Genomic DNA, 27098 nt, shown 5'->3' with positions numbered 1-27098 from the left:
GAGATAAATGCAGCCTTACATACAAACACAAGCAGGAAATGCCTTATGCAAGCCACCTTTAAAATAGATTACTGCATACTTACATATATAGTGAAGTACTTAGGAAGAGACAGAGCATAAGCACACTTTTCTTGTGCAAGTGAACAGGTGGCTAAATAGCCAAATTGTCTACTATGTATCATGCCATTTTGTTAAATTAAAAAATCAGTATTTTTCACACTCAAACAAGTCAGAATCAAACAAAACCCAAAGATCAAAGCAGAAGCAGAAATTAAACTACTGTATGTTTCATGTGCAAAAAAGATCTGCTTTTGACTGTCCACTTTTACTTTTTTTTAAGATGGCAAATGCATACTGCTGAGGTTGCAGAACCTGAAAAAAAATCTTCATCTCAAATGACAGGGATTGGGTTGGTTTTTTTTAAGAAAGGTTAAGCAACTAAAGGCTTGGACATTACAGCTAAAATTAGTAATCCTGACAGAAGATACTGATTATTAAAAATGTAATTCATTTTACCCTCTTTCCCCAAACCAGATGTTAATGATGATGAGCAGAAGATTCCGTGAGAATCTGGGAATCCTGCCCATTACTAGTTCATTTGGATCTGTCAAAAGGTCAAGCACAGCCTAAGCTCTGGAGCCAATAGACATCGCCATCTTTTGTTACTCAGACAGGAGCTAATCAAGATGCCATAAAAGCTGCACCTCTTTAAAGCAGATAGTTACATACAGAATGACATCACAGAGCTATCTATTGCTATCTGAGAATAGCACATGACCAGGTAAGTCCAGTGCAGACACACCTCATAGGTCTCACATGATGCTCTCAGCACTTCTAATTTGGTATATTCCAATTTAAGGCTAATGCAAGGAGGAGGCATCTGCATGACAGCCTCGAACTCAGATTTATTTTCTCTATTACCAGGTCTTGCTCTCCATATTTCAAAACTTTTTTTTTAATTATTATCATCTGCTGATACAATCCTGTCACTTTGGAATTCTACTTGTGGATCGGAACAGATACCATAAAACCCTGTTGCCATGAATAAGTGAAATGAACTTTGACCACATCGTGGAAGCAACATTGACACGTCACGACTAAACAGCATATTAACTTAAGATCTTAAGCTCAGTAATGCAATATGTTGTTTGGAAAGCACCTGTCCTGGCAAGAAGGAAACATTTAATGATGGAATTGCTTGATCAGTAACTCAGAAAATGATTATAGATACACTTGCCTCCCACTCCTCTATTTGAGCTCCCAAAGACAATGAGGATGAAGCATGTTTACCTAAATTGCTCCGAGCAAGCTTGTATTCTTCACACAAAGAATTCTGTTAGGCTGCTCCAAGCTTAGTGGGTTCTCTGAGACCATATCATTAAGTGAAATGAAAAATCCAAATAAGAAAATTTTTTTAAAGTATTTGACACCACCTTTGGGAAGTGAACAAAGACACACTGTCAAAAGTGGAAACCTGCACAAACTGTTAACGTTTGTTCCCCGTGGATGCTGAGGTCTGCTTACTCAATGAAAGAAATTATACTGCTCTCCTGAGATTTTCTCCCTTTAATTGAATTTAGTGCCAAGTTCACTGAGCTAAAGTTTGGGTTGTATTAGCACAGCAGACACAAGTTCCTGTAAGTCAGTTATGGTACTCAAGCTGAAAATTAAGTGCCAAGCAAAAACTTGGTCTTACAGAGGAACTTTAAAGTTAAATGAGTTTTTAAAAAGACCTCTATTAGACCTTATTGCTGTCTACAACTACCTGAAGGGAGGTTGTAGAGAAGTGGAGGTTGGTCTCTTCTCCCAGGCAACCAGTACCAGAACAAGAGGACACAGTCTCAAGCTGTGACAGGGGAGGTTTAGGCTGGAGGTTAGGAAGACATTCTACACAGAGAGAGTGATTGTCCATTGGAATGGGCTGCCCAGGGAGGTGATGGAGTCACCATCACTGGAGGTGTTTAGAAGGAGACTTGATAGGGTGCTTGGTTGCATGGTTTAGTTGATTAGGTGGGTTGGATAATAGGTTGGACACAATGATCATGAAGGTCTCTTCCAACCAGGTTTACTCTATTCTATTCTCTAATAGACCATTGTTGGCAATTCAAGCACTGGTTTTAATTGAAAATACTTGGTAAATATTTTGTCTATTATGCAGGCTAATTTTGTGCAACTTCTTCTTCAGATACCTCTTTAAGACATGTTAAGGGATCCCAAATTTCTACATTGCTCAAAACAGAAACTACAGCATAGCCTTTAAATTGTCTTAAGCTCTTTCAGAAGCTTCAGTTTCTTCTGAAGTAAGTCTCAAGATGGCAAATTATTTTTACATGAAAATATTCAATGTAAAACAAATTCCAGAGTGTCAGCTAAAGAACTTAGGAAATACAAGGACAGAGTGAACTGCTGGATCATGGAAGCAGCTTTACGTGTGACAATGAGACAGGAATAGGGAAGATCTTAAACTAAGAGATATAATGTATTTAAAAATGAGAGGAGAAAAAGAATAGAAACTGTCTCATTCGAAACAAAGTATGCCTGGTACCAAAATTCCCATGGTTTCAATTGAATACCTACACTGTATCAATATGCTACTGTAAGGAAACCCAGGCAGAATTAGATCCATGATTCTCAAATATGAGAATAAAACAGCATTGTAAATATTGCAAGAGAACCAGATTTCATTTTACTTTAAAAAAACCATAAAAAGTGTGGAAGTTCTCATTTCAAATGAATTGGAAGGCTCCCAAAGAGCTCCTATGTAAAAGCACTGATTTTTTTTTTTCTATGAAAAACTAATGCATAACTACTGCTTTGCATTAAATATAGAACTGCTTTTAAATACAATGCAAGTTTTCAATACATTGAAAAATAACACAACTCAAACAAATCCAAACAGTAGAGAAATAACAAAGCCTGCCAAATGAACTATGCAGAATCAGAGCATGCAATATGTAAGTGCACAGTAATTGTGGTAAGCCAAAGCACCACAGCATAGTGATCAGATGGCCTACATATATATATAGGTTCCCATTTAGTGCTAGCCAATTGCTCAGAAGAGACAAAGCACAGAGCAAAAAATGTTTAGCTCTTCTGAGATTTTCTTCTTTTCAGTCTTGGTAACGAAGAGGTAGATGAAAAAAAACCCTTCCTTTTGTTTGGGTTGTACTCAGTTAAAACTTCACAATCAAGGAAAAGAAGTTTCAAGGAGTACAACCAAACCCCAGAAAACCTCTGCAAGCCAGAAATGTCTTTATTAGAACTCCTACAGGCTTACTGTTCTATGAAATAGGCTCATCACCAAGAAAAATATACAAGTGAATCAATAGCATGAATCAATTTTATCTACACAAGATGAAACCAGTAAGCAAATAGATATGAATGAATTCCTGGGGAAGTTAATTTCTGAAACTCTGACTTGACACAGAATGTAATTTCCAACACAAATTCTGAAGCTGATGCATTAAATTCAGAACATTCAAATAGGTAAATAATTTCAGGACAGAACAACCACCACTTTTGCCTTAAAACATTTAGTTATTTCATTACAGCAAACTGAGGAAAAACTACTAGATGAACAACTAAACCCCCACTTCTACCAAAGCAGCATAATGAATCAAATGTTCTACTCTTAAGTTTGTAAAAGCAGCACAGCCATACTTTTGCAGATTGGTCTTCGTACTTCATATGGTGCATGCAGCTGAACAATCAGCAAGCAGAAGCTGTTTTTTCTGAACACTAATTAGAAACTCAAGAATGCAAGTCGTAAGGGCAAGAAGAAAGACAAATCCTTAAGAAAAATATGACTTACCAGACGGACAAGTTCAGCTGTGTCTCAAATGCGAGGGAAGTAAGAAATTTCTCTATATGTAGGTCTTTATTTAGCCCTTTATGAAGGTTTCTCTAAAGAAATTAATTTAGCTCACATGCAAGAGTCTGCAAAAGAAAAAGAGAAAGAATCTCAGCTGATGCCTGATGATGTGGCTTTTTTTTTTTCCCCTAAGAAAATTTGAGCTATTTTAAGCAGCAAGCAATACAAATAATCAGCCTCCCAACCCAAGTTTAAAAAAAAAAAAAAAAAAAATAAAAAAAAACAATCTGGAAAACCACAACAAAAAACTTTGTTCACTGTCCAAACTTTTATTTAAAGTAACAGAAGGAGCAAGGAACAACCACTGTGGAAGATGAACAAAATTACTATTAAAAGGAAAACTGGGACCTTGGAGACACCTGTGACACAGGAAATGAACCACATGGATTTTTATTTTTATGTGCAAAACACATTCTGCCTTCTTAACAGAAGGGCTTGTCTGAGAGGGAAGTTCTATTTGCATTTGATTGCGTCATTATCTGTCTTGGATATACATCCAAGGACTGGACAAATCAGTTTACCAATAGTGAAGCCAATAGATTATTAAATTTCCACTTTCAGCACCAGTGTTATTGTGGAAGTTTAGTGACCTGAAGCTGCTGGCACTCCATTTTATTACCAGAGCTATTCAGTGACACCATAAAGATCTTCCTGCCCTCTCCTGTTGCATGCCTGACCAGCCAGCTTACCCTCCCATACTGAAAAAATACTGGGAAACATAAAGCATGAATACAGATTAATGACTATAGGAAAATACTCCAAAACATCTTGATAGGTATATAAAAGCTAATTATCTTGACGTTTCAGACATCACAGGTAAACTAAGTCATAGGAAAACCACCACTGTTCTTTAACTTTTTGCAGCATCTTCTGGTATGGGGATAAGCTTCCAAGATGCCCTTCCCTATAGCTTAACAATTCTGACAGACACAACTTTGCTTCACCAGAAACAACTTTTCATGCATTCCCACACCATTAGGCACTGCCACTGAAAAATGTGTTTCTTAGTGCAAGTTATGTGATTCAAAGTTATTCACTAATAGAAACCCTACAATGACTCAGTGTGGCACAATTAGAAAATGTTTCAGTATCTATTACATTTCCAATATTTCTAGCACACTTATTTGAAAATGTTTGGGCCACCTTAAATTCTGATTTTTTTCTGAACAGTACTATTTGAAAGTTTTGGTGACACGTGCACCAGGATGCCAGAAACACAGGCTGTTTAGTAAGCCATTAATATATTAAAGCAATGCTCATTGTTAAAAAACAAACACAAAAAGCATATTTGTTCCTGGAGACTCCTATAAAAATCATTAGCTATAGTACACTTACAACAATAACGAAAATGCTGCCAAGTGTGAAAATATAGCACAAATTCTTTCTAGATTACCTCAAAAGCATCCCTTCCATTTGATCCCAAAAATTTGCTGTGTTACTGCAGGTAAAAGCAGCTACAACAAAAAAAGACAACCCCACGAACTGCAAATACCAACCCATGAAAGAGATAATTATTGCTGCTTCATTCCTAATGACTGGTTTAGGGCCATTATTTTGCCACACAGATTGCACGTAGATCTAAAGGTAAATACAAAGAGATTCAAGGACTCCAATAGCTTAAAATTCATAAAATGTGTGAATTGTAGCCAGCTTGAGAGTCATGATGCTCAGGTGGAACATGAATATAGTCAAGAAATACAAGACCTGTATTTCAAGACCAGACCACTAATTTCAGATGTTATGTCATTACCTTACTATCTGTCACGCTTTCATCTAGTGGTTAGAAGCTAAATCAACAAATATCTCTATGCTAAATACTAATACTATGCAAATGTGAAATAGAAGAAAGCATTAAAATCATTACTAGCAGTGTGAATTTATTGCTGAAGTCACTCAATACACCATGCTTTGCAGCACAGCATTTCTTTTATGAAGCAATTTCTAAAAAGGCTAAGCTACCACTGACTGATTTACCACAAGCACTTTAACCCATTTTGGTACCTTGTTTCTGCATACAATCTTTGCAACTCTTTGTGTGTAAATAATAATTTACCTATTGGTATTTATAACATTTACTAAATGTCACAAAAGCACTGCTTCAGTGTATACTGAGATGTACTTTAACTACTGGATCATGTGATCTTTATCTACAAAAAACAAGACATAAATGTCATATGCACCATTTAGGTCTCAAAGAGAATATATCTATATGTTTTAGTCATAAACAAATATGTCACTACTACCAAGTTCATCACCATATGCTTTTCATAGACTGATGATACTCGTATCTCCTATGTTGTGGCTATCAGTAACACTAAATCAGGCATACAATTAGTGGCACACTGAAGCATTGTTCAATCCATGGTTGGTAATAAGCAATTTGAACATAACCAAGAAGTATACCATTCACAGTACTACAAATCTAGTACAAAAAAGTCTAGACAAAAAAGTCTTTATAGGTGGCTATCATGTGGACAACCAGGCTGATAGGAAAAAGAGCTGTGTACTTGCTCCACTACACAGATTCACAGAAATGAAATCTCAGCTTTTCTAGACCTAATCTTTCAAACGGTTGAGTCACATGAAATGCCTCTTTACGAGAAGTTGCCCTGTGTACATTTCAAGATATTTAGATGAACGCTGCAGAACCATGTGTAAATAACTTCATCATTCTAACATTATTCTATACATGTTTCTATTCAGATCTTTTAATAGCAGTGGAATACCTTATAGTAACATGATAATGTTTTTAAATGAACTGCATGTTGCCTGCTCCAGGAAGAAACAAGGATTATGAAACATACTTTTCAGTATTATTTTTTTTCCCAAGTAGCCATCTTTCTTGAATTTGAACTGAACTATGACAGGTAACATTAAATGCGTTTAAAAGTAGGGAATGTGAGCACAATGCATACACTCTGCATTTGCAGAAGTCTCTGAAGAGAGGTGTTTCACAGAAATGACCATTTCAGTTTCTCAAATGAGTATTTCCTAGCTTACAGGGAAAAACCCAAACATATCACAGTATCACAGTATAACCAAGGTTGGAAGAGACCCCAAGGATCATCAAGTCCAACCTGTCCCAACAGACCCCACGACTAGACCATGACACCAAGTGCCATGTGCAATCTCCCCTTGAACACCTCCAGGGACGGCGATTCCACCACCTCCCTGGGCAGCCCATTCCAATGACGAATGACTCGCTCAGTGAAGAACTTTCTCCTCACCTCGAGTCTAAACCTCCCCTGGCACAGCTTGAGACTGTGTCCCCTTGTTCTGGTGCTGGTTGCCTGGGAGAAGAGACCAACCCCTTCCTGTCTACAACCACCTTTCAGGTAGTTGTAGAGGGCAATGAGGTCACCCCTGAGCCTTCTCTTCTCCAGGCTAAACAATCCCAGCTCCCTCAGCCTCTCCTCATAGGGCTTGTGCTCAAGGCCTCTCAGCAGCCTTGTTGCCCTTCTCTGGACACGTTCAAGTGTCTTGATGTCCTTCTTAAACTGAGGGGCCCAGAACTGGACACAGTATATACAGAAGGACAGGAGGGAAGTTGTCAATCACATGCTTTATCCTGGACTTTGGCTAGTCTTGTGAATATCCTAGACACACATGAACCTGAAGAATCTTAAAATAAGAATGAACCTTTTCTCAGTGTCTCAGGTGTGCTTTCAGTAGTTTCCACTGCTGAAAGCAATGGAGCTATGAAGAGTGGCCATTCTCCTGGACAGGACGGAATGCCTAGTTAAAGGTAGATCACAGAAACCATTACTTGTGGTTGTTCCTACATAATGTAAAACGAATTAAAAAATGCATGGACACACGTTAACCTACTGTCAGGAATGCCTGTGTTCAGATAAATGCATCCTATGCCTATAATGTTGAAAATTAAAGTAGATGGGAAAATATTTGGTTTAGTGGCATAAGTTTAATTTCTAAAGTTCAACTGGGTGTTAGTGTTTTAGGTGTGACATCAGCAGAGGAGTTGTAATCATCCTTCAGCTATGCTCAGGTTCATTTCTTTGATAAAAATAGTCAGCACTTCACTTAGAACATTTCTGTCTATTTAACTCATATCAGACACAAGATATTTACAGTTACCACAAAATGACCAAAAAGATATTTACTGATGGTTAAACCTTTACTTAATATATTAGGATAAATCATTATGACTTAGCACAGGAAACTTGACATAAATTTCCCACCAATAAAGCTTCATTTTTAGATAGAAGCTCCTTTAGAAAATAATAATTAAAAAAAAAAATCACATCAGTGCCTTACTCCTCCTTCAAAATTCCTATGGCCTCACTTACCATACAAGCATCTTAAATTCTCCCTAGGGCAAACCAATGCACTGATCAAAAATGTCCATTAAGAACAACAATGAAGATTTGCCCCAGGATTAACAGGCGAGATTTTGGTTTCAGGTGGAAAAGCACTGCAGACAGCTTGCTTCTATATTAACATCTCTCCCCGTCCCTCCTATCAATAAATGCACTTGGCATTCTAGCCAGGTTGCTTCTAAACACATATTGATGTCCTATATCATCGTTCTTGCCGCAGCCTCCTCCAATAGCAGTAGCTTAAGAATTGTCCTATTAGAATGACAACACGTATCACAATGGCTACAAATACCTACGTGGTTTTCTTTAGTTGGATGTGTATAAAAAGGTATTTCAGAAACTTTCTAGACCATCATATGAGATAGAAGATTTGAAAAACCTTCAACATTAAAAGCCCCCATAAATAACCAATCCCGAATTTCAGTTTCATCGGAGCCACACCTTGAAAAAAGTGTATCATCTAACAAAAAATAGACTCAAGCTTTCAGAACATGGGATTCTACATTGCAAGAATGTTTAACAAGGCTTTCAAAGAACAGTGATGTTTGTTGAAGTTCACACAATAGAATTGTATTTTTTAATTGCTCTGCTAACACATTAGTTTTCTGCATGACCGGCTGTGTTCTCCAGTACTGCAGTGTATCTCAAAATAGCTCTCCATATTAAAACACAAGCACAGAGCTTCACTCTGCCTTAAGATTCCTCCCCTCCCCGCCCCCAACCCCCAATCATTTCCTTTAAACAGTTAATCATGGATGGCCCACCTTGCTAATAATACCATTAGGAAATAAAAAAAGTTATTAAACTTTTCTCTGCAGGTTTGGTAGGAGAATGTTTCATCTCTAGAGAACTCTTCAGGAAAACTTGGAAGCTGGGAAGGAAGATTAAAAAGAGGAAGCTTGGAATCAGTTGGGTTTTTTTCACTTACATATGTCAAAAAACCCACTAAAGAGCCAGCCAAGAGTTATCAGGCAATCTCTGATCCAGCAGAGTATCCAAGAAGCCTTCTGAATTTGTTACAGAAGTGTGTTAGTGATAACTCACATATTTGAACAGGACAAGACATGAAGTATGAAGAATCAAACTCTCACTTCATTCACACCAACTGATGTTTGTGCAAAATGAGATGTTTGATGAGGAGTTGCCTCTAATGTTCTCTAGAACAGCAGATCTGCGTTCTCTTTAAAAGACACCATCTGTCTTGAGCTATATTCGGTTCTCATTTTTCACTCTGGAATTTGTTAAGTCTGTGCACCCATCCCCAGTTATAACAAACTTCTGTCTGGTGACAGAAAAAAAGTAATTATGTAAGACTGAAGTCTCTACCCAGATATTTTGTGAAAGACATTTTGTAAATAAGTAGCTCTGCTGTCACAGTAAGTCATGGTTACCGTACAACTTAAAATTTGCTTTTCAGGATCCCTGATCTCAGAACTTCTAAAAATCCATAAAATGTCAGGGACTGTCTTTATGGTGAGATGTTTCTGAAGATGCAAAAGGCTTTGATGCAGAGTCAGCCCCTATGAACTTCTGACATTCTTTATGCTTCTTTGAGATCTAATATACTAAACCCAAACCAACATGACAATACACCTCTGGAAAGATGACTAGTACCAGATTTTTTGCCCAATTTTCACTTTTGACAAAACTGGATTGAATTTCATTGCTGCAGATTCAATTTGATATCTAAGGACTCAAACTCAATGTTTTGACAGCTATTGTAATTGTTATAATCTTTTAATATGTTTAATCTTTAACTGAGCACCAAATAAATACATTAGAGCATAAGCAGACTCCAAACCCTGAAGGGAAATCACATGTAGTTAAACCGCCCCTCCACTATTAAATTATCTAAATATTTATTTGATCATCTGTTGTAACCAATTCCAATACTTACTCCAATTTCATTTCACTGTCAACAAACCATATAGCTGCTCTCCTAACAATGTGAAAAGCAACTAGAGTCACTGCAGCTATCACTATAAAATCAGGAGAATGGTATGCTTGCTAAGAGCACTATTTTGCTGGTAAAGTTAACTTCCTCTGTTCCAAGAGTAAACAGTTAAGAATGTATGGGGAAATAAATATGAAAAGTCTGTTTCAGGAAATGGAGAACAGAAGCTTATTGTTTATCTTGCTCTTGATACACACCACATTGTTTCAAGCACTTTGTACAAGGTTATTTGTCTGGTTTTTGCTAGAATATGTTCAACTACCATGTAAGATTCTGGAAGGTTTGCTGTTTTCTCTTGGAGGGAGAAGGGTTTTCCTAAAGGCCTAAACCTCAGACATCTGAACAAGCTAGGACACTTAATCTGCAACACTTATTGTGACTTATCAACTCAAATGACTGATCTAAAGAATTTTTTAGCCCAAATCCAAAGTTAAAAATCTTCAAAACAGCCATTTTACATATACCCAAATTCCTAAGCATTTATATAGCTTTTAACAGTGAAGTTCCCAATTGCCTAGAATTCTCCTGTTGGAATAAAAGCAAGCAGTGTGTCACCTTGAAAACACTTTAGTGGGAGCTGTCATACACAAACTTGTATTTTAACAACCTTGTGTCTGAGGCACAAACATCGACAAGGTATCCTCAGGTTATTTTCACTCCTCAAAAACCATGAAATATGTCACTCCATCACATTTGAAACAAAACAAAACAGACAAACAAAAAACCAACCCCAAACCAAAAAACCAAACATAACAACATTGTACTGATGGTCATCAGAACATCTACCACAGTTACTGTAAACCTGGATTGAATTTCCATAGGGATTTACAGTCACACCTCCCACTTCACTGATACAAAATACTAAGCACCAAGCTGCTGTCTGGTCTTTTGAGGACACTGGCCCATCTTTCAGACATGAATTACAGACTTCACATGTCTCACAGAGCAAGAGCTTGACCCTCTCTTCAGCTTAATTAAGAGAAACACTGAGTGCCTCTCCACCAGTTATTCTGAAATATTAACAAGTGAAGAATATACTCTGAACAATCTATCTGAACAATTAACGCCTTCTAACAGCTGTCCTTGGATCACCAAGGGGCTCTGAGGCTGCATATGGTTCTTTGCACAGCTGCCACTCTCAATCTCAAGTTAGCTGGTCCATAAAAAGAAAAAAGAAATGCACAGAAGAAACACACGTCCCAGTCCCTCATTTCATGTCATAAAGACTTATGTTACAGAGCACACAAGGCCTAATGCTATTCTGTTCCTTCTTAGCACACCAGATTATGGGCAGGCTGGCTTTACACCTCCGCATTCTGTATTGAGTTCCTATTCCAAGTACCATGACTAAATCCACCAAGGAATTTAGGCTTCTCAATAATTAACACAATATTGTTTAGTGTTCAGTCAGTTTGCTAAGCTTCCAATTTAGTAAAGAAAAAAAAGAACCTATATGAAAAATAGTCCTTAGTTTTATCAATCATGTAGCTTCAATGTTATTTGCTATTCATAGTACAGAGGGTAGGGAACAGGACACCTACTGTAATTGAAAGCAATGAATACAAAACTTCTTACTAGAAGTCACAAAAGAGATAAAAGCACTGTAGAGAATACTCTTCCCTTAAAAGTTAGTTCAGTCAGTTTATCCATTTTGCTACTACAATCAACTTCACTGGGAATATCAACTAAAGACATGAAACAATTGTGCAAAGAAAGACTTCTAGATAAGGGCAAATAATGCAGCTCCAATACCTAAAGTGTAATTTTCCTAAGGACTTGGGGATACTGGTGGATGAAAAACTGAATGAGAGCTGACAATCCACGCACAGCCCAGAAAGCCAAACATCCTGGACTCTATCAAAAGAAGTGTGGCCAGAAGCTGCCTCATTCCACTCACACATCAACAAATAAATGCAACATGCAAGTTCACCTGCAACTGGTCAGAGCAGTATCACCACTGGATGTTATCACATAGAACCATGCTCCTAGTGTCTTGATGGGCCAAAGCTAGAGTGTGTTAACTGCATACATTTAACTCAACTGCACAGGAAAATTTCATGTCCTGGAAAACTTGCAGCTGATTTTTTTTTTAACATGAAAATCTTGAAACTCCATATTATTGCCTATACTATTATCCAGGCAATCCAGACACAAGTTGTTGAGGACACGTAAATTAGATGAGTATGTTAAAGACAGGGAACAATGTAGCAGCAGGAAGCTGCTAAATGGTGTGGGGTATTTGTTTTGTTTTATTTCTTCTGGTGATGGTAAATCAGCTGGGAAATCTCTTCTGCAGTGTGACGTATCATGATCAACAGAAAATCCCTAAAGTAGAAAACTGATCCTTCCTGTTCAAACCTCTTTATTCCTGAAGATGTAATTTCCTCAGAGATTTTACAATTCTTCACACCAGTAACTTAGAGGGAAAGGAGGACTTGGCTTCTAGGAAGTTCTTCAGTTTCAGCTTCCAAAGGTGAAGTTCTAGCACAATGACAACATCTGCTAGTGGATGTCTTACACTGAGATTAGGTTTACCCCACTAGGAGAATAGCTCAGGAGACTGGTGCTGATCTTTAACTCGGTTTGCCTTTTTGTTAACTGAAGCACTTTAGTCTATAGTAATTTATCATTGCATTGCTTCAGCTAAGTGAAAACGAGCTCTTCTACAGTTTTTGTTTGCTATCTGTGTTCTCAATACTGCCATTAATTGCAGAACAGGCTTGTTTGAACTACATTCATACTTTTCCTAAATGGGGAAAGACAAGTTGGTGTTGGCTGTGTTTATGGCAACTTAGAATGTTACAGGTTTATTGCCAGTTAATTGCCATATGTGGATGCATCTGCAGACCAGAACTACATTTTCAACTAACAAAATTAGACTGTTGTTTAAGTGGCAAGTACAGTGATAATACAGAATTTGAGTGGGTGACATTAATTAAAGGATTGTTATCAATTTCCTAATTCTCTTCCACTAGTACACCAATCAGTGAACATCACTAATTAAACCTACAGCCATGTTTTCCAGTAAAGGTTTTCTCCCTGCATAGAAAAAGAGAGTCTACAGACATCATTCTAAAATAACACTTCCTACCTCTGTTTTTGGTAGCCAGTATGACACATGAAGGTCTACACACTCTTTTGAAGAGATTCAGTATATAACTTACAAAAATCAGGCCTTTTAAGAGATCCCAGTTCACATAATAAAGGCCAATTATAACTAGGAAGATGGAGAGAAGAGTGCTCAGAAATGTGTTCAGATAGTAATAAACTGACAGTTGGAACAATGTAGTTTGCATGCCAGGTAAAGGAAGCAGCACCTGCATCCATAGCATAAACCTAAATCCATGGCAGGTGAAGTTCTACAGAAAAGGACTTGAAGAGCCAAAATGCAAACATCACAATCACATTCAAGCAGATTTTAAGATACATGAGAACTGCAAGTCAAAGGCAATGTAACTTGAAGTAGATATTCTATTTTGTATCCCTGACGTTTTACACTTATTAGATAATTTCCTCTCTTTGAAAACTAAGCATATGGAAAGGCAGATTTCCCTTCCTAGAAACTGTTTACTTCCTTAGAACTTTAACATCCTCTGTTTTCCGAAGTCCTCCAACTATTAATCACATAACAACTTTCCTCCTATCCCAGGCAGCTCAAAAGACCCATTTTCACCTCAAGGCTTTTCAATTTTTTTTATCAGCTTTTTTCTTTCCATAACAGAAATTCTCAATCCTAACCCATAGACAAAGATCACTATAAGCAACAATGGAGTCATTTTGCACTTAAGAAAACTGAGGGATGAAGGCAGTGACTTTCTGGTATCCTCTGCTTTTAAAATGTCTTGAAAGCTTTACATGTAAGGAAAAACAAAATGGAGAAGCTGAAAGGTAAATTATCTCTCCTAAATTTATAGAGGAGAGTTAATCATTTCAGTTTTCTATCCTGTATTTCTGTCTCTCCTGAAAGAGAATGTAAAGTTGCCAATTTTGTTGTACTTAAATACATTGAAAGAAGACTTATTAAATATATATATAATATAAATATATTATATATAAATATATTTATTAAATATCCTTTCAAAACCACATGGAAGTCCTTGCATTGTCTTCTGCTAACAAACCCAATGACTTGCAATTTAAGCTCACAAACATTTGTTTCCTATAGCAATTAAACAAACTGTTCATAAGGAAAACATGAGAAAAACATTTAGCATTAATTCTTCTAGCCTTTGTATTCTGACCATCAGGGGGAAGATAAATGACATATGACCAACAGCTATGTGAGGTTTAGAATTTAAAACCAGAGTACAACAAAGTGCAGAAAAACACTAATAGTTTTAGGTGCTATCTGTACAGCTTTTGGTTATTTATAACAAAATCAGCTTACGATAGACAGGTGGCATGAACCAGAAACATGTGAGTTGAGATCGAAGTCTAACTGTCCCTATGCTGAGTACTTCAAACGATTTTTATAATACTTTTAATAACAGAAAGAACACTGAAATACAAACAAAACCCTGTGCCAACAACTCTCACGTATTCCATACCTACAGGTGTCAACATATAAAATCTTTTCATGATACAACATCAAAACACGGCTGCCTTTGTAACAACAAATATATTTCTGTTTCCTGATTCATTTTCCTGAAACTAAGGTGACCCCTTACCTTGATGTAGATGGTGAGATTTCAAACTTTCAGTTATGTCTGATACAGACATCACAGGAAACTAAGTGTGATAAAACACCACAACCACACTGACCTCAATTTTCAAGTCTGGCTAGCATTTGTAGGATCACACCTTGAAATGTAGAGCATAATTTGAAAGTAACTTCTGATGTTCATCAAGGTTTAGGAGTCAGAACTAATTATGTATCTGTCAGGACATGAAAAAAATGATAAAGTATGTGTATATACATCCTGTAATACATAAACTGTAAATAAGGACAGCAGATTCATTCAGATGGTGCCAACCTTTTCAGCACAGATCTTACTAATGAGAGCTAAATGTCTCTGTAAATAAACTTTAAAAAATAATTTTAAAAAATTAATTATTTCAAGAAATAGACAAAAGTATAACAATTTTCTCACCTTTAAGTATTTCAAATAGTCTCCAAAAAGTATTTACTAGGCACTTAAGTCTGAACCTAAAACTAGAGAAGCTGCTCCCAAAAAAGTGGAAGATAAAACCCCTAGAGGTCCAACTAAAATTTATACAATGTTGAAGATCACAGTAGAGATTTCTGAGATGAGTACACACAAGAAAACTTGCAATACAATTATGCTTTTAAGCCATGTTTGAACTCAAGCCACCTTCAAACTTCCCGCTTGGCCAGTAATTTGAAATCCAAGCACCGAGGAACACCATCCATAAAGAATCTGAGGCCTAATAGAGACGTGTATACAAAGCAAAACACACAAGATAACCCACTAACATTCTAAGACAATTTGCCCCTATTAAAATTAGAATTAAAAGACTTAGAATGGAGAATTGTTCCTCAAACTCTTTCAAATATTCATTTTTGTATAGGAAATCAGGAAAACACTGGTATCATGGTCAAGTAGAGATCAAAGACACCTGTTAATAAACCTGCTCTTCAATTTATCTTTGCAATCACGTGCCTCCTACGCCAAAGACTGCAATCATTTCTTTTCATGGTGATGATCTAATATTGATAGAAACAATCACTTAAACATAAGAATTTCCTTTCAAATTGCAACTCAGATGACAGTTTTTGCATCTGCTCATAAGGAAATAATTCCTGTGCCCTTTCTCTTCTGATGGCTAATTCACAGAGAGTGAAACCAGAACTGAGTGGAACACATCTACACAGAAATAGCGTAATAACTCTTTGCTATTTTACTTTTTGTAGGTCTTAGTCATATTGACATGTTTATTGTCAGTTGTGGGTTTTAATCTAAGCAGTGATGGGTTTTAGAGAACTATGTTTAAAATAATTACACCACTAAATATTAAAAAAAACAGCAAACAAATTCACACCTGGATTGATTCAGTGTAACACTGCTGCAATTAATTTTGCCTTGCTCATAAGAAAGCTATTACCTCAAGCATCCTTCTAATGCATTAACTAGAACAGGGGCAGACTGCCCAACAGCTCTTCTGGAATTTACTGTCTTGACAATGAAGAGTGAACTGAATCTGGCCTTTGCTCAGGACCATAAATCAGTCATCTGTGAGTCAAATGTCACTGTCAAAACCATGTCAACATGTAAATCTACATGTATGCAAATAAGGAATTAAAATCCTCCCTCTCGTGCTTGTTTAAAAGTAGAATGATAATCTGCAATGCTTAGATGACATGATTCATACCTGTAATATGACCCTTATAGAAGAGGTCTCTTGACAGATTTGAGTTTGCCTGATTATCTGCACATATGTCAACCCAAAACCTTTGGTTTGGTCTTTATTCTACTGTCAAACCTGTCAGCACTGCACTTAGCTCTCACATGGTGGCACTTCATTTGATTAGCCTCTTTTATATTTTACTTATTCAAAGTAAACCATTTTACTGCATCAGTCACACTGAAATTATTATTTCTTCAAGATTCCCCAACCCCACAAATTTCTCCATAAGCAACACCATGCAATCACCATGCCATTGCCAATCTGGGAGAATGTCACTGCTTAGAGTTTCCTGTTCCTAAGAAGAAGTAAAATTAAATAAAAAATTGCTGGCAACTAACCAGCTTCTGTCAGGATTTGCTTATGATAATGTGTAAAGTGAGTAGCTAGCTAGAAGGAACAGGGTGATATACACGATCAATACATGCCTTAAATGAGACATACTGAATTTTTCCATTGGTATCCCTTCGAGTTGCTACTGCTTGTTTGTCTCTAAAATCATTACTATTCATAGGAAAAAATACAGTGTTGGTGCCTAAATCAGGCAATAGCAACTTAAGATTTTAAGAAGTGCAAGGTGCAAAATGCACAGAAGTCAGTAGTGTCACCCCTATCTTCTGAAGGGAATTATTTATTACACATTTCATCACTACAGTTTAGGATTACCTCAAAGGACACAGTCTTTCTGAAATTCAAACACTGCACAAATGCCTCATAATGTTTGAAAACAGCAGCTGAGATACCAATCCAAAACTAAGGCCATCTAATCCATTAACCCACCCTTATGATGGCCTATACTAGCAGTTCTGCTAGATAGAGCAAAACATTTTGTGCTAGAGATTTACTAAACAATCTTAGTCAAACACACGTCTTTGTAAATCTCACCCCACTGATAATCACATCATACCAATTGTTTTGTCAGCCTTATTTATGAGAGTTCAAGGTACTGCAAAAGCTCTTATTCATGTAACTGAACAAAAGAATTTGAGGTTCTCAAATGAACATGAAATTAAGCAAGAAACAGGCCTTTAGTAACTCACAAACGTAGTTTTGCACCTGCTTGATAAACTTGGTGCTAACAATATCTGGATTTCATCTTGTATTTACAAAAATGTTAAATATTTTTGGATTTAGAATCATGTGTAGGTTTCTGAAGCTTTTATTTTGGTTTTTTGTTTGGTTGGTTTTGATTTTTGCATGTGTGTGGTTTTTGTTCTTGGTTTGTGTTTTTTTATATTAAGAGAAAATGAGCATTCAAGGACAGGCAACATTCAAGCACCCAATTTAACTGTCTACTCCACACTTTATTCTGTTGCCCTGAATAGCTATTTTTCCCCTGTGGTCACTTCAAATAGTGAAAATACTGTTCATATGTGCAGAGGCCACTGTAGTAACAGGCACTTTCTAGTTCACACATTTTTCAGACATCAAAACTCATCCAGATAATTGAATTATGAATATCCTCCCCCCTATCATTTGCTAAATTTAAGCTTTAGCACAGTATAAGCTTTTAGGAAGCCAGTCATAGTGGATTCAAATCAGTTTGTGAGATTAGCTGCAAACAGCCACAAAACATTTGGTTTATATGTGCATTTCATTACAATCAAAAGATCAAAAACAGTCAATCCTAACTGTTATGGATTAGAATTTGTACTTTTACAGAGTTTGTGGCATAGCCTACTCTGCATTTGCAGTTAATCTCATTATTCATAGCAAAAATATAAATCTGACCACTCTGCTTTCATAAATCTTTCTGACTTTATATCACAAACTTAAGTACTAATAACTCTTCTACAGTCTACAGAAATCCCTATTCCTGTTCTTTTACTGGCATTCCTTAATGCTGAATTGAGAGAAGTTTCACTGTATTTCATCAAGAACACAAATTCACAGATTGCATTGGGATAGAAGAGACCGTCAAAGATCCCCAACCTGCCTGCAGTCAGCAGGGACATTTCCAACTAGATCAGGCTGCCCAGTGCCCACATCAAGTCTGATCTTGAATGACTCCAGGAACACAGCCTAAACTACATCCTTGGGCAGCCTGTCCAGTGTTTTACAATTCTAATTGTAAAGAACTTCTTCCTTATGTCCAACCTAAATCTACCCTGCTCCACCTGGTCTCCTACAAATAACTATTTTCTCTCTCAAATCCTTACCTCAAGTACAAACATTTATAACTTCTTAACACATGAAAACTTGTTGCACCTTCATCACTTACTGTTCACATTAGGTAATACTTATGAACTTCTGTAAGGTGGCACATACTGTGTTTTCTGTGGCATCACACACTTGTGCCTATCCTATTAAGAAATATGTGGCTTTATTAGGCATGACAATGTTCAAGGAGCACTATAATGATGAAGCTTTCCATTCAGGCAACAGTTAATGAGTCCTCAAATGGCATTGTTAACATGCTGGAAAGAAGACTATGGCTGTCCTGCTTTAGACAGGACAGTCCTTACCCCATCTCAACATAACTACACCATGCAACCCTAAGCTTTTTAGGAAGCACTCAATTGCAGTTCAGTCTTGCTGCAATTGAAATGGGTCTTCACATACTGATGCTGCTCAAAAAAAAATAAAATAAAATTATAAAGAGCAGTAAGGCACTGGATCCATTTGAAAAACCATGAAGATCCTTCCACATATTTTGGCCTTCAGGCACAACTACAGATTTCCTATGCGTAACATTGCTCCTATAAACAAATGTAACCTTTAGAAACCAATGCCTTTTATTGTTTTTACAAGCCTCAATGAATTTGATTTTCAGCTATAAGAATTGGAGTTACTGATTCCATTTCCCTTGGAATTCCTTTCCCTAGTGCACCCCTGACTTTTCTTCTGGGTCCTGAAGAAGCAAAGGAGTAAAACCACTATATTTTTGGACAAACTTGGCTAATCAGCAACTGCTGCTAACTAAGGATAGCTTTAGTTACCCATCAAAGAGTTCAGTTGTACACTCCTTTAAAACTTGCACATCAAGTGCAAGACAAGTACCTAAAAACAAGCTTAGCTTTCACTATTCTATGTCTCAGCATTATTTACCAGGTATTTTCTGAAAGGGCTAACAAAAAATTTAACTGTATAGTTTGATCATGGTAAAGCTTGAGAGAAAGGATCACTTTTCCTGCCACAGTATTTTTTTAACCCCCCCCCATCCTTTCGGGCGTGGGATCCTCAGCACCAACTCTTTAAAAAGTGTACTTGGATTACTTAAGAACACAGAACATCTATGCTACTCAATGCCCTGATGGTGGTTGGTGAGGTTTTTAAGGGTGGATGAATCAGAACACTATCTTTATTCAGTACAGTAAGATGAAAAAAAATCCATCTATTTAGGGAAAGAAGTTAGAAATAGCTGAAGAAAAGGCTCCGTCTTTGGAATTTCCTGCTTTACAGCATTACCTGTAATGTATTGCTGTTATGGAACAATAGATCTGAACAGAAAAATACATTTCATGCTTAGAAATAGATCTTCATGTGATCATCTAGTGTGCCTTTACTCAAAGACACATGCTGCCCTTTTACATATTTACTTCTTTCCTTTCTCCTGCCCCCACATGAAGTTTCCCGTTACATCTGTCCCTTTAAATGCCTTTTAAGCTTTTGTTTTAGCCCTAGAATGTTAAGAATCCTCACGACTTCAGAAAGATCAACTTTTGTTAAAACATTTTCATGAAAAGACACCACACTATTTAAGGAAAAATGAACACAGATTATCTGTGGTACTGTATACTACATTCAACAGCACAGAATGAAAACACAAAGTTGGCAATGAGTAACATGCTTAATGCAGTGCTGAAATAATAACATGGGAAAGGATCAACACTATAGTAGAACATAATGCCAGAGCATACCTTTGTAAGAGTCTCGTTTACAAACAAGTAGGAATTGTCAACTTTTATTTCTGTGTTTTTGCAGACAGCATCACTGGAGCAGAAATACTATTCTAAGGTCGTATCTGATACAATTTGCATACTCAAGATGCAGCTTCATCATTGCTGTATTGTAGTGAATACCTGATCCTTCTGATACAGAAGTGACACTGAGCCACTGCACTGTGTAACATTATACAACATACCTCAGTTTGATATCTGAGCATGTTCCTTGGGCACATGCCATCTGTATTGTTACACATGGGTTGGGCATATATGTAAGTATGCAGAGAACAAGTCCATATGTTGAGGGTAGGAAACACATTCCCACACTAGCTCTCTTGTCAGGTTACTGTGCTCCACAAACTGCATAGTGGTTTGATGCTTATCACTGTTTGCTCAAAGTTGATTATTTTAAGCAAACAACATACCAAAAAACTATTGCACCACTTGATTCTACCTTCTTTGGTCATCCTATTCTCCCATTATTACTTGCACCTGCTACTATGATACTGCATTTTAGGACTCATCTGCCTGCTTTTGCTTTGTTGGTATCTTGTTTATGAGCACAACACATGGGCCCAGAGTCACCTTTGAAGGTCATCCACCCAAAAAAATGTTTGAAGTGATTGTAATGTTAAAGCATGACAGCTGATGTTACTTACTGCTGAACATGAAAGGGCTTGATTTTGCATAACTTACAGATTTCCAAATCATGTATAATCATCTCTTGGATAATAAACATGGCTCTAGTGAAACATTACAATTTCTAGACTTCAGTTGGAACTTGATGCTGTCCTTGCCAGTGCAAAAATACCAAATTTGTCTTGTGTCATATTATTGTCAAGATCTTACTGTAAACCTTCCATTTATAAGTACATTTTTGCTCATCATGAGCTGAAAAATGTCTCTCTGCCTTCACACCCATTTGATTTCTACATCAGTGGCCCATTCCTATGCCTTTATACTTTACATCATGTGGAATTCATACTGGAGACACACTTCACTTCATTACTGTTTCTTACCTCTAACTCATTTAAATTCTTCCTCCACACCAGATTCTATTGCAGCACCTCCACAGCCATTACTGACAGTCACTGATTTGATTTACAAATAGCTCTGAGGGGATCGGATGTTGCCAAAGAGACAGTAAAGAAACAGAGAGAAGATGGGAACTGATATGAGAATAAAGACAAAGGGAGAAAAACAGAACATAAAGAATGCAGAATATGCCTTTAAATAATGGAGACTAGTAAGGTGCACCTATTAGTACTTAATGGGTGCACACTGTTTAGTGATTAGTCATAGCTAGTCTTCCATCATGTTTTCTTACACCATAAATTCTTCATAGTGAGACTATGTCCACCTTGAACTGCCAGATCCTTCACCTTTTGCATACTGGTACATTTGTATTTTTTACTGTTAAAACAGAAGCTCTCCCTTTGTTAAAGCCTTACAATCACTTTAAAGGAAATAGCAGCTCTGCTTGTAATTACAGACTCAATCATAAATATTCATATCACACTGTAAATGCGCATTCCACTTCAGAGAACTGCTTTCATCTGTGTTCTTTAGAACAGCTTACTCTGTGGACCCCTACACAGAGGTACAGAGAAAGAAGTTCCCCGAGTAACAAAATCATGGAATGATTCCAGTAAAATGGAGCTTTTCTAATGGAGAAAAGGCATTAGTAGCAATGCATTTATATACTGCTGCTTCCAAATGTGTTGTCTTATTTGGGGGAGAGCTGCTGAACATGCTTGTCCAAATACATTTGCAGGATATATATAGATAGATAGATAGATAGATATAGAGAGAAATAACACATTGGAATTTGGCTCCTAATTACAGAGCACTGGTTACTAATTTAACTGTAAAGACACCAGACCTCAAATTCTTGATTTCATGCCCACTCAACTGTCCAAACAAATGGATTACCTCAGTGTGATTTAAATCCACATAATTATTAAATAAGAGTTAAGGCCAAAATACTATTTCATTTTCTATAGATTTGAGGTCAATCAGTATTTGGTTCTCTTATCTGATAAATTTCATGCACTTCAGTATTAGCTAATTCAGAAATTGCATTACTCAGTGAGAAGACAGTAGTTCATAAAACACTGTTTCTAATACAAACACTACCTGAATTAAGAGATTGAAGTTTTATTGACCTAGGTCTAACTTCAGTTTTCATCCCCAAACCAGATGTGTTGTAACTAGTAACTATTCAGAACAATCCATGATGCAATTCTACAGCGTTAACACATAGACTCAATTAAACCTCTCCCATTTCTATTATTCCCTTACTTTTGTTCTCATGGTTTTATTTTCTCTATTTACTCTAGACTATCTCAGAATCACTGAGATTGTTCAATAAAAGTTTAACTGTCTTGTGCTATTAAGGCGCTCGTGCTCCATGTGGAGTGCTCGTTTCCTTCCTTTTATTCAACGCCAAACGGAGGGACACAATGGGTGTGTTGTGCTCTGTCTAGCACGGTATGTGCGATATCTTTAAAAAGGAGGTGTGAGCTGGCTGTAATACCACTACTCTTAGCAGTTCAAGTACCACAAACTAATCAACCACAGCACTGGGTCATGCAGTCCATTGAAAGCTTGTGAAAAAGCTGCTTTTTATTATGACCTACATACTGCACAGCAGCAGTTAGACAATTTAAATCTAGTTACATTGAGGCTGAACACAATGCATGAATTTCAGCAATGATGAACTCAATTATGTAAGGCTTTTCAAATATGCTTTCAAGTTCTATAATAATTTATTTCACCCATATTACCTAGATAGTAAAAAGCCCAATGATAAATAAAGAATATTTTCCTTTCGGTAGAAAATGCAAACATACCATTTTGCCAAGTAGTGGAAAGCCTCCTTCTGAATCAGTAACCATATGGAACATCACAATGAAATGTTTTAATAGAAATGCAATCAATGAATTTAGCAACCTCTCTAAACAAGCCACGGGCTAAAGGCAGCCTGTAATTGTAACAATACCTAAATAATCTTATTTCTTGCATGAAGTTTTGCCCAGGTCTAATTTACAAAATCGATATAAGACCGTGCAAAGGCGTACCTCTCTCACACAAGCCGAGATGCACAGCAGCTTCCTTTTGTGGGGGTGTCCAGAGGCGTTTAAGCGCTCCTAAGCCAATCTGCTAATAAGCAGCACCTAAGCCTGAGAAAGGGCTCCTGCCCAGTCCGCAGTGCCGAGCCCAGATGAACCGCACACCTGCCTTTCCCGTAGCGCCCGTTTCCCGGAGCCAGCAGCGCACAAGAGCAGCAGAAGGAAGGGCAACACCCTTCTCCTGGATCACAGGCTTTCACTCGGAGCAGCTAGCGAGCCGCCGAGATAACATTGCAGAGAAACCTTGCCTTTACAAGACAAAACCCCACTCCGCTGCCTGACAGCAGATATGCAGCATTATCACGCTGCATTCCACCTCCTCCGGTCAGCTAGCAGGAGCGGCAGTCACCCGCTTGTCAAAATGGCAGCTTGTAAGCAGGCTAAGCCACTCTAATTACTCACTAATATGCCCGTTTCTTTTGGTCCCTCCGACGAGATTTGTGTTTATTCCCCGGTAAAGCACAGCATAACGTGTCACATTGTTTTCCATAAGCAAAATGGCTGGTCCTTTCAGCACTGCTGCAGACAGCTCATTGGGCTCCCCCGGCTTTCCGGAGCCATGGCAACAGCCAACAGCCGGCACGGCACGGCGGCGGCAGCAGGCGCGGCGGCAGCGGGCGCGGCCCCTCCACCCGCGACCCTGCCCAGAGCTGCCGCGCCCGCGGGCGCTGGCCCTGCCGCCGTGGGTCTTTACCCGCGCTCTCGGCCTGCGGGGCTCGCTGCGTGAGGCTGCTGCAGCAGTGGGCACCTCCTGTAAGCAACCCAGGCCGACAGGCTGCAAATTACCTTGTGAACACCAGGAGAGTGGTTCATTATACATGTATTTGACAGGGCACGGCACATGCTCTCAGGGTAAATTATTGTACAGTGGTTACCCTTGCTTCCTAAATAAAGGTAGTCAGCTGTTTTTTTCTATCAGTAGTGCTCCAACAAAAAAGCCCCAACCCCCTTTCAATTTCAAAATGCTAACCCCTGAATTTACCACATTTACTCCCAGTGTTTATAAACACATTTCTTGATCTTAGTGGGTTAAAGGTTGCTCTTTATTAGATGGGCTTCAAAGGTCGTACATTGCAATAATCTTGTAAACCTATTTCACCCTATTTAGAATAACACAGTATCCTAACTAGAATAACACAATAACACTTTGATTAGGAGTAGGAAGAACAGATCTTTGTGAACAATTTAAAACTGCTTATAAAATCCCTACTCTTCAAGAGCTGTCATTATCTCATATCTCAGCTGTCAGGATCAGGAATAAAAACCAGAAGGGCACATGCAGCACTCTTCAACCTAAAGTTCTTCACAAATCATTTGGAAACATTAAATGTATCAACTGGGCATGCTGAATTTCATGCACAAAAAAATACAAGTACTGGTGTGAGGAAGAATTTTCCACCCCTTTCCAGTCATTAACAGTGATTGGCTTAGTATGTATGACAAATCATGGCATTTCCTTGTTTAGTGTCATTCTTTTCTAGGGCTACAGCAGGTTTTTCACCTCTGAGTACAGGTTGCACACAAAGCTCTGCTGCTCCACTACTCCCAGTGGAATTTTTGCTCTCAGGGTCTAAGGGCAGTGGTGTCTTGTGGCGTCCCAGGCAGAGAACTAAAGTCCACTGTGGTGGATTGAACACATTTCTTCACCATGCTTTCATTGCGTCAGCATTAATTTCTCTGAAAGACAGTATTGCAAGACAGAAAGAGCCTGCAGAGGCTCACCAGGAAATAAGCAGATAAATTCTATTTAGATTTCTGATGTATTAGAGCTGAAACATTCAAATACATATAAATAGGTGCTTTGACAGTAACAGTAGTTTAATCTTATTTCTTCCTCTTTTAGCCTTCTTTTAAAAGGTGAGTGGGTGTCCACACCTCCAAAATGGCATTTGAGACTAACAGTCTGTGCTCACATCAGTGAAGTACTCCCAGCTCCCATGAGTCAAGCATGTACTTTTTGCGCCACCATAACTGTCCAACAGTACTTTTGATCAAAAAAGGATGTCGGCTGATTTGGTAACCTGATTCTGAAGTAATTATTTACACATAAATTAAGTATTAAAACAAAGCCAGTCTGCATTACAAGAATACCATTTCACCATGACTAGTTCACTAACTTTTTTTTGTTAATAAACAACATGAAACAGACTGCACATCCAGTTGCTTGCCTCTTAATGCATTGATGCAGTCATTGACTCTTAAAAACATAAAATAAGTCTTCTTTAGTAAGTGAATACACATGTAGGTTTTCTGTCACTTTAGCACAGTAACCTACTATGGTTACTGTTATAATATTCTCTACAGCAGGCTAAAACCTTGGCTTTTGAAGTACAGGTCATGGGTTTTTAAAGAATAGGTTAGAGCTTGGAAAGGTTTCAAGGTGTTTGTCTAGGTCTATGTATCTATATATAAACAAGTAACACACAGTGGAAGCATAGCATTTTTATTAAAATATGCTTAAAGTTTGTTTCTTTAAACAAGAAAACTGTTTAAAGACTACAACTTCATAGTTCAGTCTTTAGGGACCTAGAACTGTTTATAACTGTTTGTCAGTATGACCTCAGTGACAGGGCAGGTTGTGGAGCAGGTTATCCTGAGTGCCATCACACAGCACATACAAGACAACCAGGCAATCAGGCCCAGTCAGCATGGGTTTATGAAAGGTGGGTCCTGTCTGACTAATCTGATCTCCTTCTACAACAAGGTGACCCACCTAGCGGATGAGGGAAGGGCTGTGGACATTGTCTACCTGAACTTTAGTAAATCCTTTGACACTGTTTCCCACAGCATTCTCTTTCAGGAACCAGTGGCACAAGGTTTGGATAAGTGCACATCATTTGATTAAAAACTGTGTGGATGGCTGGGCTCAAAGAGTAGTGATGAATGGAGCTAAATCTGGCTGGTGCCCAGTCACTAGTGGTGTCCCCAAGGGTTCGGTACTGGGGCTTGTCCTCTGTAATGTCTTTATTAATGATCTGGATGAGGGGATTGAGTGCATTCCCAGTAAGATTTCAGATGACAGAGCTGGATGGCTGTAGATCTGCTAGAGGGGAACAAGTTTTACAATGGAATCTGAATAGGTTAGACTGATCCGCCAAGGCTAATTGTATGAAGTCCAACAAGGCCAAGTGCCAGGTCCTGCACCACGATCACAACAACCTCATGGTAAACTACAGACTTGTGGACAGACTTGTGGATGTGTGGCTGGAAAGCTGCAGCTTGGAGAGGGACCTGAGGGTACTGGTTGACAGTCAACTGACCATGAGTCAGCAGTGTGCTCTAGGTGGCTGAGAAAGCCAATGCCATCCTGGCTTGTTTTGAAACAGTAGCCAGCAGGAACAGGGAAATGATCATCTCCCTGTACTCAGCACTGGTGATGCCACACCTCGAGTATTGTGCTCAGTTCTGGGTCTCTCACTATAGGAAGGACAGTGAGGGACTGTAATGTGTCCAGAGAAGGGCAACAAGGCTTGTGAAAGGTCTGGAACACATGACCTACAAGAAGTATCTGAGGGAGCTGGTTGTGTTCAATCTGGAGGAGAGGAGGCTGAGGGGAAA

General features: G+C 38.0%; 1 protein-coding gene across 1 annotated transcript in view; it reads right to left on the bottom strand.

Annotated features, from left to right (window-relative positions):
* Positions 1-24107, bottom strand: part of SORBS2 (sorbin and SH3 domain containing 2) — a 143523-nt gene extending 119416 nt beyond the window's left edge. The window contains exons 1-3 of the mRNA XM_054161828.1: positions 23490-24107; positions 21429-21522; positions 3812-3936 (exon numbers count right to left, since the gene is read on the bottom strand). The gene's annotated coding sequence lies outside the window, so the exon portion shown is untranslated. The remainder of the gene's footprint in view (positions 1-3811; positions 3937-21428; positions 21523-23489) is intronic.
* Positions 24108-27098: the final 2991 nt, after the last annotated feature.

Source organism: Dryobates pubescens, chromosome 1 (genome assembly GCF_014839835.1).
Source record: "Dryobates pubescens isolate bDryPub1 chromosome 1, bDryPub1.pri, whole genome shotgun sequence".
Lineage (NCBI taxonomy): Eukaryota > Metazoa > Chordata > Aves > Piciformes > Picidae > Dryobates > Dryobates pubescens.
Note: the sequence above shows the minus strand (reverse complement) of the source record. Positions and strands in the feature narration are given on the sequence as shown.